This window comes from Sphaeramia orbicularis, chromosome 17 (genome assembly GCF_902148855.1).
Source record: "Sphaeramia orbicularis chromosome 17, fSphaOr1.1, whole genome shotgun sequence".
Taxonomy (NCBI): Eukaryota; Metazoa; Chordata; class Actinopteri; order Kurtiformes; family Apogonidae; genus Sphaeramia; species Sphaeramia orbicularis.
This window is the reverse complement of record NC_043973.1, coordinates 18496331-18513640: the sequence shown is the minus strand read 5'-3', so window position 1 is coordinate 18513640 and position 17310 is coordinate 18496331. Positions and strand designations below refer to the sequence as shown.

General features: G+C 39.4%; 1 protein-coding gene across 2 annotated transcripts in view; it reads right to left on the bottom strand.

Annotated features, from left to right (window-relative positions):
- Positions 1 to 17310, bottom strand: part of LOC115437002 (SPRY domain-containing SOCS box protein 4-like) — a 107572-nt gene that overhangs the window by 56381 nt on the left and 33881 nt on the right. Inside the window, exon 1 of one of the 2 annotated variants that reach the window (XM_030160052.1) lies at positions 4042 to 4345. The exons of the other annotated variant lie outside the window; for it this stretch is intronic. The gene's annotated coding sequence lies outside the window, so the exon portion shown is untranslated. Of the gene's footprint in view, positions 1 to 4041; positions 4346 to 17310 lie in introns of those variants that run through there. 2 annotated transcript variants of the gene reach the window in all.

The window sequence follows — 17310 nt, the reverse complement described above, 5'->3', positions numbered from 1 at the left end:
AATACAACGACAGGGAAAAAGAAACACATTGAAAACATAAAAGAAACATGTAAAAGGTGATTAAAAACAGCAAGTAAGAAAACACACAAAACCTAAAAATATAAAAACACACACATAATAAAGTAAGAGTTGCAGTGCAGGGTTTTGAAAGAGAATGTAAAATTTAAAATGTAAAAAGCCTTTTAGTCAAAGGCAGCAGTGAACAGGTGAGTCTTTAACCTTGACTTAAAAGAAGTCAGACTCTCAGCAGACCTGATATTTTCTGGTAGTTTGTTCCAGATATATGGAGCATAGAAACTGAACGCTGATTCTCCATGTTTAGTTCTGACTTTTGGAACACAGAGCAGACCTGCACCAGATGACCTGAGTGGTCTGGATGGTTCATACTGGACTAGAAGGTCTCTGATGGATTTTGGGCCTAAACCATTCAGTGCTTTATGCTAGCAAGAGAATTTTAAAGTCTACTCTCTGAAAGATAGGGAACCAGTGTAGAGACCTCAGAACTGGACTGATGTGGTCCACTCTCTTGGTCTTAGTGAGGACTTGAGCAGCAGCATTCTGGATCAGCTGCAGTTGTCTGATAGACTTTTTAGGCAGACCAGAGAAGACACTGTTACAGTAGTCAACTCCACTAAAGATAAATGCATGGACAAGTTTTTCAAGGTCCTGTTGCGACATCAGTCCTTTAATTGTAGAAATCTAAGTGATCTAAATTCTAAGTGAGTATGTGTCTGAAACGGGCAACTGAGGACAGCCGATGACCCACGAGGCCACACAGGATCAAGACAGTCATTCAGCTTTCCTGTTTCTGTGATTATCCATTCATGTCTGACCTGAGAGTGAGCGTGTATCTGCACGTGTTTTTTTTTTTATTTTTTTTTTATCCCGGATCACGACGGCAGGAGCAGCTGTTGTTTGGCTACATGTACAGTACACGGAAACATTAAGCTTCAATTAGCATTTACACAGAGTAAGACACTAATTAATACTACTGAAGGTATTTTAATGACAGTATTGTGTTTGTATAAAAATTCCAACAGCGTTACCGCACATAACCACTGAAACACCGTCCAGTTCATTCAAGCAGTCACACGTTTATCGATCTGCAAGTAAAATGTTTACTGCATTCCTTTGGCTGTCAAATTAGAATTTCAGTAGATTTTTTCTAAAATATTTAAATATTGTTCTAAAATCACAGCTGCGAGTCTGGATTAAAATATGTCAGCAGTCAGACTTGTCAAGATTGATGAAGCTAAAGTGTTCTCAACCATCATAAATTCTTACTTAAATACAGAAGTAGGTGCTGTATCTTCATTTACGCTTCTTCAAACAAATCAAGGTTAAAATAAATAACTAAATAAATAAATCATTATGAAGAGTTTCAAAGTTTTAGAGTGAGGATAAACTTCTAATGGCAAAACCAACTGATAATCCAGTTCACCGCCAAAACTCAGACCCTGTCACTCATCCCTGTCATTATGTAACCAGTTTTGACCTCATATGTCATTACCACAAACTTACTTAATTCCAATGACATCCAGATAACTGAATCACAAAACTGGTCACTTCTTCCACTTTCCACTCCTGGGGGGGGGGGGGGGGGGGGGACTTTCACTGCACCACAGTGAATAAAACCAGTGGTCACTCGAAACCATGAAAACACACGTACACACACATTTGTATTATATCTCTTCATAGAAACAACTGTACCCACTAGATTAAACAAACTACCATCCTCTCGACATTGCTGACATTCATTCCTACTGAGGGAATCCCTGAGTAGCAGAAGATGCCAGAGTTAGACATAAACGGTACCGTCTGGCTCCAAACAGAATGTCAAAATACAGACAAAGAATCCAGACCAGGACTTTAAACTTTCAACTAAAAAGACAGAGGGTGCTTTTATATAGACATCTCCGATGTCGACCGCAATCAGTGTGAGCAAACTTCATACTGGTGCACAACTTGACAAACAGTGACATCAACAGTTTTGGACTTTTTCTTTTCTTACACAAGTTCTTACTTCCTTTAGTTCTTTCCAACAAAAAAAAAAAAACATCTGTCGTTATAATCCCCCAAGTTAATCACACTTCCTTGTCTTACTCCTCTTTCCTTGAAACTAAAATTCTATTGTAAAACGCCCCTCAACCTTACTCCCTTGCACTTATAAGGAACTGAAACTAAATAGCTTAACAAATAAAATGCACCATATTTAGATAAAATGTCCAAAAACAAAAGATTTATGAGCACAAATACAAAGTGAGCCTCTAAATTCTTATATTTCTCTCATGGCTTTGGTGACACTTTAAAATCCATGCTACCCTAAGGGAAGACTATTAGTGTTACAGTGATTGAGCACTCCTTTATGGACACCTACGCAAAACCTATTCATCTCTCTCTCTCACACATATATGGACACACAAACACACACGCGCACACATACACCAAAAGGCCTTGGCGGTGCCATCCATAAAGCTCTCCTGGGTAGCAGCAGATTCAGGTGGCAGATTCACAACCCCAGCAGTAATGAAACTGAATCAAAGTCTGCCTGAATATGACGCACTGCTGCTGCCTCACTCATTTAACATCCAGCATGCTTGCACAAGAGTGTGAGGAAACACGCAACACCCACACAACATCGACATAACCCCAGGATTTTTTAAGCTGTGGCAATAAAGGAATGTGTATCTGAAACTACATTCAAGTTGATTCTAAAATGAGCAAAGCTTAAGTATGAAGAATTTTCCTTGACCTTACCTTAACTGATTATTAAAGTAATGAATCAATAAGGACAAAATCAATGTATTATTTATGAAACACAAGGATGTGGTGCATTTCTGTATTCATTTAATTGTAAATGGAGTATTTATGGGTTTAGACTCTTTCAAACCTTTAAAAGATGATTCATTATCATATATATATATATATATATATATATATATATATATATATATATATATATATATATATATATATATATATATTTATATAGTTTTAATAACTGCTGCTGTAGGCTGTTTGTCGGAAACACACAGATGTAAATATTTCAGGATTGAAGTATCACGTTGTTCTTCCAAACTGTCTTTGTGTGGAACAGACAGTCCTGTGCCAGGACATTTCACAGAGGAAAAAAAAAAGTACAACTACACAAGCATACACAGTCAACCAATGTGATACTGCAAAACCTAACCGCTCGTCTCAAATTGCATCCAGAAAAAGACAAAAAAAAAACAAAGAGATAGAAAGGAAGGAAATGTAAACCGGTGCCTAAAAAAAGAGTCTGACTGAAAGAAAGAAAAAAAAGCAGGGAGAGTTTGAAGGAGGAAAAGATTTTAGAGAAATTGAACAGGTGAAAGAGAACACAAAAAATGGAGGAGAAGGAGAAGAGAGAAACAGAGGTCAGCAGCTGACAAAACAAAGGATAAAGTCAGAAAAGAGAGCTGTTATCACTCTATCCCAGGATGGACCACACAAATACACCCTCCCACCCTAAATCAGCCATCCACAGACTAAACACAGCACTGAAAAGAGCTACTGCAGGCAGTGCACAGCCGAGAGTCAGATTAGGGCTATGTGGTGTAACATAAAGACAAACAGTGTGCTTAAAAATAGAAAGCAGGATCTATCCTATTATTGTATGTGAGCAGGGAAATCCTAGGGTAGCTTATCCCACAACTCTCCACTGTCTATTTCTCCCAAACAAAAGCAGTGTGTCTCACACACACACACAGACGGGTATCCCAGCTGACCAGCTGGTGCTCGGAGACCATTAAGAGAATTAAAGACAACAGAAGATGAGCAATCAGGGGCAGACGGAGGGAAAAGGGTCAGCCGGGTGCACAGAACCATTTACCAGAGAAGAAAATGTGCCAAAAAAAGGTTAAAAGTAGAAACAGCGTGACCTGAACTTGTGTAGTGTAAATAGACGGAAAAAGACTGCCACTGTTAACCCTCACACATGAACTGTATGAGGCTGTATCCAGTGACAGTATGCCTCCTAACAGCCTTCCACAAGTACACACAAAGAAGCAGCAAACCCACCTGAAATAGCAACAATCTCTTTCTGTGACATGTCTCAGCGATGACACGCTCCTTGTATACAACGCAACAGATCAAGATCCTTACAGTGAATCCCCTGTGGGTCTTCTCATGTTTTCTGGCATGTTCAGGTCCAGATGGCAGCCAAAACACAGATAAACTCCTCCAGCCAGCCGCCGGCGAGAGAACCGGAGTAGACAGCAGGAAGAAGAGACCAGCAGCCAGCAAGACTTGTGTGAGAGAGACACAGAAAGAGAGCAACTCCCTCTTTCCTCAGAGAGCTGCCCACTGCTCTCTCCTCCTCCTCCCCCTCCCTGCCCTGTTCCCCTCCCTCTTCTGCCTCCCTGGAGCTTATCTGTCCCAAGGCTATCACCTCTTCCTCGCCCCTACACCTCCCCCAGTACACTTATGCCCCAACTCTAAATTGTGTTTCCAAGGCAGCGTTGTCACAACATTCTCTGCTGACAACTACAGCTCCGAACAGACTTTCAGCCCCACTCCAGTTTCAGTTCCACTTCTGTCTTTCCGAGAGAGAGAGAGAGAGAGAGAGAGAGAGAGAGAGAGAGAGAGAGAGAGAGAGAGAGGAGAGAGAGAGAGAGAGAGAGAGAGAGAGAGAGAGAGAGAGAGAGAGAGAGAGAGAGAGGAGAGAGAGAGAGAGAGAGAGAGAGAGAGAGAGAGAGAGAGAGAGAGAGAGTGTGTGAGTGTGTGTGTGAGAGAGAGAGACAGTGAGATGAAGGGCTGAAAGCCGATCCCTTCTGATCTCATCAAGCTAAGTTACCAACAGCAACCAGACCGGCAGGCAGTTGAGAGGAACACCCGTTTCACCTCCCTCCTACCTCCTCCCGTTAATGCCCCCCCCCTTCTCTCAAAGAGCTTGCACCAAGCCAGCCAACCAAACCAATCCCTCCTCCTTGTCTACAGGATACACACACTACCACACCACACATGATCATGAACACACACTTTTACACGTGCCACACAGACTGCACGAGCTTGGCATGTGGCACCTTTAAGGCATCACGCTCCTAAGAATTCCACATCAACACAACAAAAGGGTTAAAATTACCACACTCTAATTTACATGTAATTGTAGTCAAGTATTACTGAGAAATGAGTTTTACTTTTACTAATATTAAATGCACAGTGTGTAATGTCTGTAGTTGTGATTTCTAAATCAAAACAATACTAAATGTAGTAGTAGTTGCTCATAGAAATGCACCTGATGTGACTCAGGCCGAAATCATATATTAAAGTTTTATTACGTTTGGTGGCATATACTGGTATTCATATTATGTCATTTCATTCCAATGAAATAGCCATATTAAGCTTTAATGCTATCATTAATATTAGAGAAGGGGATATGACGCCAGTGACAGGTGATCGAATGAATGAAACAGGTCTTGAGATGAAATAAAATCACAGATTCCTCTGAATTTAGACATTTGTAGTACACATGAAAAAAGTAATTCATTTTTGGGTAACTGAATGTGGAAATGTTGCATATTATCGCTTTCAACTCCTGGAGAAAATGTCTCTTTTTTCCTACATGTGCATTCCTGCAGTTTATGTTTTTATTGTTCTATGTGAGTGATGACATTAAGTTTAGCTCAGCTCCATTGTTTCCATGTCACGTTTTACATCTGCCTACAGCTGCACATTACTGTACAACTTGGCTCTGAGGTGATGTGATGACTAATACCATTTATCAGCCTTTAGTCGTTCAAGTCGTTTCCCGCAGATGCATCAGTTATTTACAAAGTCGAGGAAGTGACGAAAGCTGCCCGCACATGACACAAAGTCACACACAAGCGCAGAGCATTGAAAAACATACTGTTCTTACACAGCGTGGCCGTGCCTCAGTTTTCACATTCATGCGACATTTAAAAACAAATCAACACACACATGCCTTTGAGCGTGCACACACATTAAGCGCTCTCATTTAAAGGAGCCCATGTGTCTACAAGCACGTGCACACAAAGTATTTTGATGAAGAGTAGTGGAGACAGATTGTGGTGTGTGCAGCCCTGCAGGACTGAGGCCCAGCCAGCTCACTTCCTGTTAGGACTTTTCCCAGGGCTGCTGCGACCACCAGGGAACCAAAATCTACAGCCCCTTTTACACAGCCTGTTCGAGGTAGGAATGGTGTGCCTTTATACCACCTCCCCATACCGTATGAAAGGTTGAACCATGGAATGGCATCAGAGTTATGAGGAGTTTAAGTATGTGCAACCTACCACTATAGGGTGTTAAAAATGAATCCATATAACAGAAATCTGTGCTAAAATTGTGTTCTATTGTTTACAAAGTCTCCATCAAGATGTAAAAACAACAACAACCATCAAGCTAGTAAGTATATGCTGAAGTTTTGACAAACATTTGGATCACAGAATGAGGCAGGCCATTGTGCCATTTACTTTTTTAAGGATTTATCCGTTTTAAAGCCAAGGCCTGACTCCTAGTGGCAAAATTTTCCACCAAAACATTTTCCCCCTCAATACACGCACCACAGTGGCATCACTGCATCCTGGGCTTAGTGCCATCCAAGAAAACTGTAAGTGGTTTAGAGAAATAAAAACAAGCCAAAGAGCTTTTTGTCCTATTAGAGAATGAATGGGTTTAGCCAGACCTTTGTCCAGTGCTGGCTCCAGACTTACATTATGGAGACACATCTGAATATGCAAGATGAGCAGTGAATCTACAGGAACCTCGACACTAATGTTGCAATGTGTATATTTATATTTAGCAGCATCTCTGTTGAAAAAGGGCTTACCTGTACTTCAGACGCCACCTTTCCCTACTTAACATGACCTTATCATTACAGCATGTCTGCTCCAACATTTGACTGTATCTTAGACTATGGAGACCTGTGCAGCAGAAATGTGTGATATTTGTCCTATATATGTGCTCAGACAGTTAAGAAATAGGATACATTAAATTAAAGGCTTGCAATGAATAGGGACTTACAAAGTAAAAAAATATTCTCCCATACACACACAGAGGAGAGCACACAGAGTGTGTACATACCAAAGTCAGTCAATCAGCTTCATTCATTCTAAGAGCTGGAAAAGAGGAAATGTGCAAATCTGCACAAACACAGACAGGCCATGGATCACCCAAAGCAGACATATGGCTACGACACATTACCTCTGCCCCACACACATACTGAGTGCATACATTCACACACAAACCTCAACCTCCAACGGACCTGCCGTTATTCTAGACACCAGCCAATGTAGGTCAATGGTTTTGAATGTAAGCAGTCACTGTAGGCTTAACATAATACACACAGGTAAGGAGGGAGGGCTTTGAACTGGGAAGAAATCTGGCAAATAATCGGAGGCTGTTTCCATGAACGTCAGGCTGCTGTGTGGCCAATTTCACATTTCATGGCTTCTGAAAATATTTCACTGATGATCTGTTCTGTATAATGTAGATTTATGAAAGTAAGTGTTGGCTCTCAAGCTCCTAGTTTACAGCGATGTGTGCAGCTTTAAGGCTTTCCCCTTGCATAGTGGTGCTTTATGCTAAATACGCTTTATGCTAAAGGCAGAAGCAAATGTAGTATTACCCACTTTACAGAAAAGATGGAGAACATAACAGCTCATTAAAAATAAACCTGTTGTATTTCAATTACAGTTTGTATAGGTCATTATAACCAGTTTCCTTTTGTTCTGTACACATCAAACAAAATTTTCTTCAGTTTTTCTAATTGATATGCTTTGCCTTCTTTGTAAAACTCCTTTCAGTGGTAATTGATGCGATAAAGATGGATGAATGACCCTAATGACAACTATAATCACAAGGTGTGCCACAGAGGTAAGTGGGTACAATATTTTGCCTTCATTTTTGCAAAGCAAGATTAAATTCTGCTGTATCATACGTCTTTATTTATGTTTTGTGTGCTTCTATTTGCTTATATCTACTAATAAAGCGTTATATTTTATTCTATTCCTACCTGTACATGAATTTCTGCTTCAAAAAAGATTGTTTGTTCCTCTCATCATATGACATAATAATCCACATACTTAACAGTTTAATTTACATGTAAAATGCAATTGATCCAATCTGCTCTTTCATTCTACTTCATTAAAAGCCTAATTTTACAGGATTTCAGTTTTAGGAAGCAATGCCTCAACCCAATGATCACAAAAGTGATTGTTGTCCCAGCAATTACATACTGCAGAAAAAGTCATTGTGCAAACACTTATGTGATATGAGATAAAGAAACACAAGGCATTCATTTACTGTTTATTGTATTTTCCATGGCATTTCCTGCATCTACATGTGAGTGTCCATGTTATATTTTACTCACTGACTCGTCAACATGGGCAAATTTGTGTACATTTTCTGTCATAAAATGGATTCAGATTCAGTTCTATCATCCTGAATAAAAACCAGTGATAGTTTGACATGAAGCTTTTAACAGAGGACTGAGCCACGGTACATCCCCCATCTTCTCTGCTGGACTCTGTCGTAAATTGCCCCCTGATTTTCTGCCTCAAGGCACATTCACACTTAAGGGACCCCATGGGGTGTGTGGACACGTGTGTGTGTGTATGTGTGTGTGTGTGTGTGTGTGGGTGTGTGTGTGTGAGTGTGTGTGTGTGAGTGAGAGAGAGAGAGAGAGAGAGAGAGAGAGAGAGAGAGAGAGAGAGTTAATCTGCAGGACAATAGGGGCCCTGTCCCCCACCCCACACCAAGAATTAGGGCTAGGGGCCTCGCAGCTGAGCAGCTTACTGACAATAGAAAATGAAGGTGTGTGCGTGCGCATTTCTGTATGTGTGTGTGTGTGTGCGTGGTGCCTCCAGCTAACACACGTGTCTCAAACACAAAGCCACCCAACTGTCCACATGCCACAGGGGAAAAGGATGGACAGACCGAGTGGGATAGATGGATGGACAAATGGATGGATGGAAGGGGAGAGGAGAAGCAAAGAAGAAAGGAAGTGGGAGTAACAGCAGTCTCAAACATCCAGCCTCGGGGTGAACGGTGAGGATGGAGATAAAAGAAAAGGGGAGAGTAAAAAAAGGCAGTAAATGGTAGAATTGCTGTGTACAGATGGCGGAGAGAAAGCACGACAGGAGCTTGACCCGTTTGGACCAGGTAATAATGAAAGGGCTTCAACAGTCGGCTTTTCCACACACAAACATTTATGTTTCTGTGTTTGTGAGGACTGACAGCAACCATCTACCCCCAAATGAAACTGCTTTTGTTATTTACATCCAAATCATACATATGTATAATTCTTCTCTGCATCTTTAATGGTCATTGAATTGCAAAGCATGCACCCAGAGAATGTGAATTCAGTGTTAAAAGAAAAAATATCAGCATCACTCCTTGCCGTATTGCCGGTGTTTGCCTTTGAGTTCCAGTTTTTATCTTGCACAAATGATACTGCTGTTCTCTCTACTTTAGGCTCACACTCAAAGCTTTCCATACTCTAATCTGAATGATCGGTTTGCACTACTCTCAATCACCCAATGATGAAACTTCAACAATATTGAGTATAATGGTGGATGTTGGATGATTAAAAGTGTTTTTGGTGTTCAAACCTTTATGATCTTTATAAATGGAATAAAGAAATATTTTTAGCAATAGACCAGAGTAAGAAGTGTACATTTTTAAAAGAACATCACATTTCCATTGCATGGTCACATTACAATTAATGATAATAATTTGATTTACATGCCACATGAGAGCACTTGAACTATGAGATGGAGCCCTAGATACCATGTGGCTAATCAGATGAAGCCCCTGCTAACCCTCAGCTACCCTACACTTTTTAAAACATTTTGGTATCTCTTTGGTGTTGGTGTAAGGTGAGCCTTAGAGCTGGGATCACCCAAAAACCTTTTTTTTTTTTGTTTGTTTTTTATGTTATGGGTGAATTACAGTTTTAAATCAATTGTTTTCCAGCTACATGAACTGAAGACAAATCATGATTTAAAAAGAATCTTTCATTACTAAAACTACATGCCATAAATGACTGGAGAAGCATTTATAAGAAAAAAAGACAGGTTGCATTTTGAATTTTTGCAGAGCAAGAAAGGTCTCGAGAGGAATATTCTCAAATCTGTCATTTTTGACAAGTCAAGGCCCCATTCACACTCAAGGCAATTCAAAGTTGAATTCCATCAAAATAAAAAGTATAATAAAACACGAAACAAAAGGAAAGTGAAGACAAGTGAACACATTTTGTCTTTTAATTCTACTTTTTAATCTAACTTATTCTTAGCTACTTATACACTGCATTTATTTATTTATTGATTGTTGATGTGGTATGACTGTTTTTGTGGAGCAGTGACCATATTTTGTGTTTTGAATTTCCCCTTGAAAATTAATAAAGTCTATCTATCTATCTATCTATCTATGAATATATAAAAAAAATAAAGAAGGAAATTAAAACAGGAATAAGAGACAGTTTTGGTATGTTTCCCTATTTTCTGAAAGCAAAACAATGATTAATCAAATTAATTTGATGCATTGCCCAGTCCTGGTGATGTCAGTTATTTAATTCAAGTAATATAATCATAGCAATATTTAATGATTCACTGCAAGTCTAACAAGCAACTAAACAGTCTAGTATTCATTGTAATTTTTCTGCAAAAATTAACTACATGACAACGACCTTTAGAAGCTACAATAAAGTGCCAGGGCCCTAATGTGCAGCCTTCCTACTTTATCAACACAAAAATGAAAGTAAACGTAACACACGAAGGCTCTCCACTCCTTCCCCTCTAACACACATGTCGAAACAGATGCTAGCCCTCTGAGTACAGCAGGTAGGCATTAATTCAGCCTGGCTGCACAATCAATGATGGTAAATGGAGGCAGCAGGAGGGACAGACAGGGATCTGTGGCTCCTCTTTCCCTCACTCTTCCTCTCCCTCTCTCCATTAAAACACAACCTTTCCATGTCTTGTTTCATTAAAGGAGAGCTTTTCTGAGTGAGTCACAGTTTCACTTGCAGCACACATGCAGTTTTCTTTCTCTGTCGGGCTCTTCAATTACACTGTCAGTGAGTATCATGTCTTTCTTCCACTCTCTGTACAAGAGACTTTCTTTCTACAAGCGTGTCTAAACATCTGCAGACACTAATCCACAAAAACGTACTTGTGTGACTTTATCATCTGCAACTTTGTTTTGTCAATGGCTTCTATTCACGCTAGAACTTCTACATAATAACGCTTAATGGCATCTTCCAGTCATTTTATAAGATCAGACTTTCAAAAATACACAGCAGTGAATAATAAGTAATAAGTTTAAGTCTGATATGAGTTTAACCCTTTATCAGGCAAGTGACTATTTTTGGTAATTTCTGCATACATTACAAGACGGTGACAGCAGTGAGTCAACAATCTCAGGTCCAATGTGGTCTACAGGGTCTGGAAGGTCCACCTCTGCATGAACAGTGAGTGTACCTGCTTTGTTAGGTACCATGAAGTAATGGTACTAATGTAAGGAATGATGTTCAAAGGGATAATGTGGATGTGGAAAGGTGTCTGGATCAACACTTAAGTTGTTCTATTGTTCTAAAAGTGACATTGTAATGGTTTAAAATACATGTTCCTTTCATCTTACATGTGTTTTTCTTGTATTTTTTATATACATCTTGGATTTTTTCTTTTCTTTTGCCACTTACAGACAAGGAACTAAATATGGTAACTTCATTGACCTTGATTTTCTACATGACAATAAAAAAAATTTGAAAAATTTCACACTTCAAATTTCATTTGTTATGTCCTACAATAACACACTAAGGTAGAAATATTGGATTTCAGAGTATTTCTATGAGTGACCTATAAAGGGTTAAAGACCTAAAGAACAATTGCTACAAACCTTTCTCTAGGATCTTTAAATAGGCAAATATTGTTTTTTTTTAAAAGTGGATGAAAACAATAACGATCACAAAAGTCCATTTTCAGGTTTTGACACTTCCAAAAGCTGCATAATAGATGATGATTGGCTCTAAAATTTCACTATAGCTGCGTATAAGTACACCTTTTAAAGGAATGATATTTTGCTTTTTTTTTTTTTTTTTAATGGAATTATGCTTTTATAACATTTCCCTGTGGTCCACATAAACTGTAAATGCTATGCTTGGTTCTGAATTCTTCATTAATTCAATTCCACAGGTCCATCTTCAACTTTATTTCTGAGTAATGACACCAGAAAGGCTGTTTTGAGCACTGGCCCTTTAAATGCAAATGAGCCACTTCATGCCCCACCCCCTCCAGGTTGTTAACCATACCGCTCTGTCCCGTTCAAACAACAACTGAACATTTTAGGTAATCGGCTCGAAGTTTGGATATATTTTCAGTATGGACTACAACCGCTGCTGCTGCCAAACAATTATATTGTACTCTCAGAAATGTTCATCGGAAATCTTGACCTTATATGTGCAAATGTCGTGACGTAACTGGTTACAGACATAACAAATTAAGCAGGAATTAAAACAGGTTGTAGAAATCCACTCGATTTTTTGCCAAAATAAATATGAAGATAGCTTTGCAGCACCTGGAGGGTTCAAATTCAAACTTTTTGAACTATCTGGGTCCAAATACACAAATAAAAGTACCAAAAACTAATAAAAGTGGGTTTAGCAAAATATGACCCCTTTAAACTTGATGTGAAAAGAGAATCAAACTCAGCACTGACATCATTCTGTATGAAGCTCAAAGATTAACCTTTCTGAGTGGAAGAGGACTTTAAAAGTGTGCTACTGGGCATTATAAAGCAGCTTTGCTAATACTTCACTGAACTACATTTCACCTGTCTCGAAGGGCTGTTTGTCACTTCAGATTTTGAAAACTAGCGTGCATCAGCAAGTTCAACTTCTCAAAACACCTCACATGACAGTTTGACAACACAGATCACATGACAGTCATGTTGAACGGCTGCATTTCCTTGTTTTGAGTGTGATCAATATTTTATAAATATTACCCATGTCTACACACAGATCTCTGGTTTTGTGCGAATACAGGGTCAAAAGCACATCTTAAATTCATTTCAGCTAAATTTACACTTCTTTACTTATTTATAGCTGTCTGATGGCCCTTTTCTCACCCTCTGTCCCTCCGTCTCTCCTTCGCTTCATCCATACCCTCTAACCCCCCTTTCTGTTCTTCTCATCTCCACTGTCTCTGATAATCCATCCATCAATCCCACACCTCCAGTGTCACTCCTCTCCTCCCATATTCTTTCTTTCCACAAAGAATCCTCCTCTCTCCTCCTCCTCCTCTCTCCCAACAGCTGCTGGCCTACGTCTGTCACTGTTGACCTCTCGTTGCCACGTGCCAAGTCCTCCTCTCATTGTCCCACTGAGACCCTAAATCATTAACACACACACAGATCAGCAAGTGATATGTGGCCGTCTCCCTCCCACAGTGAGCGAGAAAAGCACACAAATTTAACCCCTGATTGTAGATTCTCATTACATCGCTGTATCATTTGTCAATTAAATGTCTTATAAAGGCCAAATCCTTCAATTAAATGGACCTGGACAACATGTGCAGAGAATCTCAACAGCTACTCATCTTCACTGACCACTTTAGACACATCAGATCCCATTGTGGGTTAATGCTGGTTTTTTCTGATGAAGATTTTTGCTCCGCTCGGTAAAATTAATGGATTAAAATAAATCATCAGAGCTGAGAATTTAACAGCAGTTGAATTGTAGTCTTTGTAAATCTCTTTTATTGGACAAGCTGCAAGGGGAGAAATTGCAACTGTCACCTTAAAACTACACTGTAAAACCTGACTTGTGTGCAGCCTCTCACAATAAGAATATTATGGGGATATAAAGCTAGAAAAGAAAAAAAAGAGAATCTATGGCCGTTTCTCAACATGCATTCTTGTTTGTTCTTCCATTCTCCTGAAATGTCATCAGTCACGGCCCAAGTACCGTTCCAAATGCAAGTTCACATAAACCAAGAACGCATGGAATACCCGGATGTTGTTCTTGTCAGCTAGCTTAAACCAATGATGCACTGATTGGTGACTTGTGTAGACTTGGCTGGGAAATAATTCCCAAGATGCAGTTCATGCCAGCTCGAGCGGGACCCGGGCGGCTGTGCCTGGCTGAACCGACGACATAGATTACAGTTTTGAAAAATATACAAAATGTTTAAACGACATGTAAATACTCGTACAAATGTATTGATATCAAATCAAGTGACACTGTGGTGATTTAAGGGAAATACGTTAGGGAACAGATGGTGGAAAACACAGCAGAGACAGGAAGGAAGGTTCACAAGTACGCAGCCGTTCCAATTACAGACAGACTTGCATTCTTGGGAAGTACGTTCTCTGGGACCGTTCTTACCAGGATCATACTCACTGAGTCCACAAGCCCGTACTCTGCGTTCTTGGTATTGAGAAAAGGTCTATGTGTGCAGTATCATCCTGCTTCTTTGATTTTCACACTTTTCATAGATTTTATCTAGTACAGTACAGTACAGTACATATAAAGACTCAGGCTAGACCTGAACTTTTGGAATACTTTTTCAGTGGGTGGAGATCTGGTTTTCCACAATAGTAAACTTTTTTTTCTCCAAATTGTACAATGGGGACCAACATGTTAATCCTATAGAAACAGGAGTAGTGTATCTTGACACACAATCTATCTTTGTTAAACTAGGAGGTCAACTTTAACCTACTTGTACAGAATTACAGTGGCTTCCTACACTAGCAGGTTTATTTCAGCCTGTTTCCATTGATTGTTTAGAATTAGGGATGCAAATTATCGATTAATCCATTAATCATTAGTTGGTTGACCTTATTGATTGATTAACGATTAGTTGATAATCAGCGATTTTTCTGAGAATCTGAATTTCTCTTTCGAAAGGGTCTATGAGAATAAAAGCTAAATATTGTTTATATGCTTCATGAAAAAAGCAGGTCATATTCCTTAATGACTGATTTATAGCACCATTGGATACAGTGCAGACAATGACATTTATGGAATAGAACTAAATAAATTCAACAGAGAAATTCAATAAAATAAATGGATCTGAAGAGGGGCAGTTTAGAAGAAATGGGCATTTCTGACTTTGCATCACTGACAAGATTAAGCGAGATTTCAGCAGCCTTTGGACAGGATGTGGAAAAGGGCAATTAACTGACAATTAATAATTTAATCAACCAAATTTTTATCGACAATTAATTGATAGTCGATTAATTACTTACATCCCTATTTAGAATCTTTCAGCACTAAAAAAGTGTTCAGTTCACTGACTTTAACCTGCAAGATTTTGGGGAAGTGTTTGCAGCCACTGTGAAGTCACTATGCTGGCTTTAAAACACTTTTAGATCATGTTCAGCTGCAGAGATCTATGAGTGAACATCTGATGAAAATGTTTAATGTTGACTTTTCCATGTTGCATTAAAAGGTAAACTCATTTTACTATCCTTGTCTCTGCAGTTTACCCATCCTAATACACACAGAGGCTAGCATTAGCATTAGTGATTAGCATATCAGGAGCCGTAGGCTGCCATTGAAGGCCCTCAGAGACCAACTCCAGATCTTCATCAGTCCCGTGGTCAAGGGCATTGACAGGAGAATCAACCTGCATATACATATTTGATGGTGGGGGGAACCAGAGCACCTGGAGGGTGTGGAGAGAACAGGCAAACACTTAACCTGCTTCTAGCTGAGGCAGACATACAAACCACTGTGCCACTGCATTGTCTCTTACATTGCGTTTTATGATTTTTACCAATCACTTTAATGCAGTGGTTCCCAACTTTTTGGCTCGTGACCCTATTTTATCATCGCAAATTTCTGGTGACCCCAGACATTCAAAACAGAGACATTTTTTTGCTAAAATTAATTTGTTTTTGATCATGTAATAGTTTGCTATACTATGTTGCAAATAAATGTTCATTTTAATTGACATTTACGCTATATAATGTATGTAATGCACTAGGGATGCACCGATACCACTTTTTTCCAAACCGAGTACGAGTACAAGTACTTACGTTTGAGTACTTGCCGATACCGAGCACCGATATGAGTACTTAATAATCCCATTCCAGTTCTTAGTTCCTTTTGTAAATGTGCTTTATTGTTGTTGTCATTAGTCTGACTGGAAAAAAGTGCTGCTACTGACATTTAATGTGTTGGAATGAGTGTTTCTCAATTAATCCACCAGGGGGCGCCGCTCTTAATTAACCATACTGGACAAATACCACGAAGAAGAGTAAAGTTTTTTGAGAAGAAGAAGAAGAAAGTCAGTAATAACAAACATGGAGACGACAGAGGGAACACTAATGTGATACTAATATTGCAGCGTTTTCGCAAGTAAGGTTTAAAAGCTTAGCTTCAGCAGGTAGAGAAAAGAGAAATGAGCGATAAGTTTCGTTTTCACTTCCGCTGGCGGGGGTCTGCACCACTCTGTACTCCCGCTGGTATTCTCATTCTGTTTATGCATCCACCAGCACCTGGAAAACAGATGGAATGTACGCAGAGGACGGACAGAACGCTGTGTCCGTATCTGTCTGTGTCTGTAACGTTACAGTCAGTCAGCATTACTTTTATCAGTGTCATTTATTTTGAAAACTCTCCACACTCTTCACACTCCCCACACATTATTCAGCCGCTGCGTACGTGCTGCACTGAACTGTGAATGTCAAACGGCCAAAAGTGGTATTGGTGCATTTGTATCGGATATCTTTTACAAGTACGAGTACACACACGGAGTGTCGGAGCCAATGCCGATACTCATATCAGTATCGGTGCATCCCTATAATGCACCTTTATGGTGTCTGAATCTCAGTTTCTCTTGGAGATGTCTTAGCGGGTTCAAGCGGGCAAAAAAAATCTTTCCATTCTCTGTTCGGATGGCAGGCTGAAGAGTAGTAACACATGCAGTCACATGATCGGGTCAATCAAGATAGGCCCTCTCAGATATTATATCCTGCATTTTATTTGAACTTGATTTTTATTGGGAAAAGTGTGTGGTGTTTTAATTATAATGAAATATATACTGAATCATTAAAAAATATTTTTTATTAGTAACTTTTCACTGCTTTAATATGTCAAGTACTGTTTCAATGTATGTTGGGTTGTACAAGCAATGGCACAGTAAATGAGTGCACTGCAGAGTTGGGATGATTACAAGCCTGAAAATATTCAGCGAGTGTGAAGATTGTCTAAATGATGTGTCATTTTCTTAGTGGGCCATACACTTTTTGAAAACTTACATCACCACAATGCTTTTAATATTCTTTGTCAATGACTGGCAAAGCACCAGCACCTGAAAAAAGGCATTT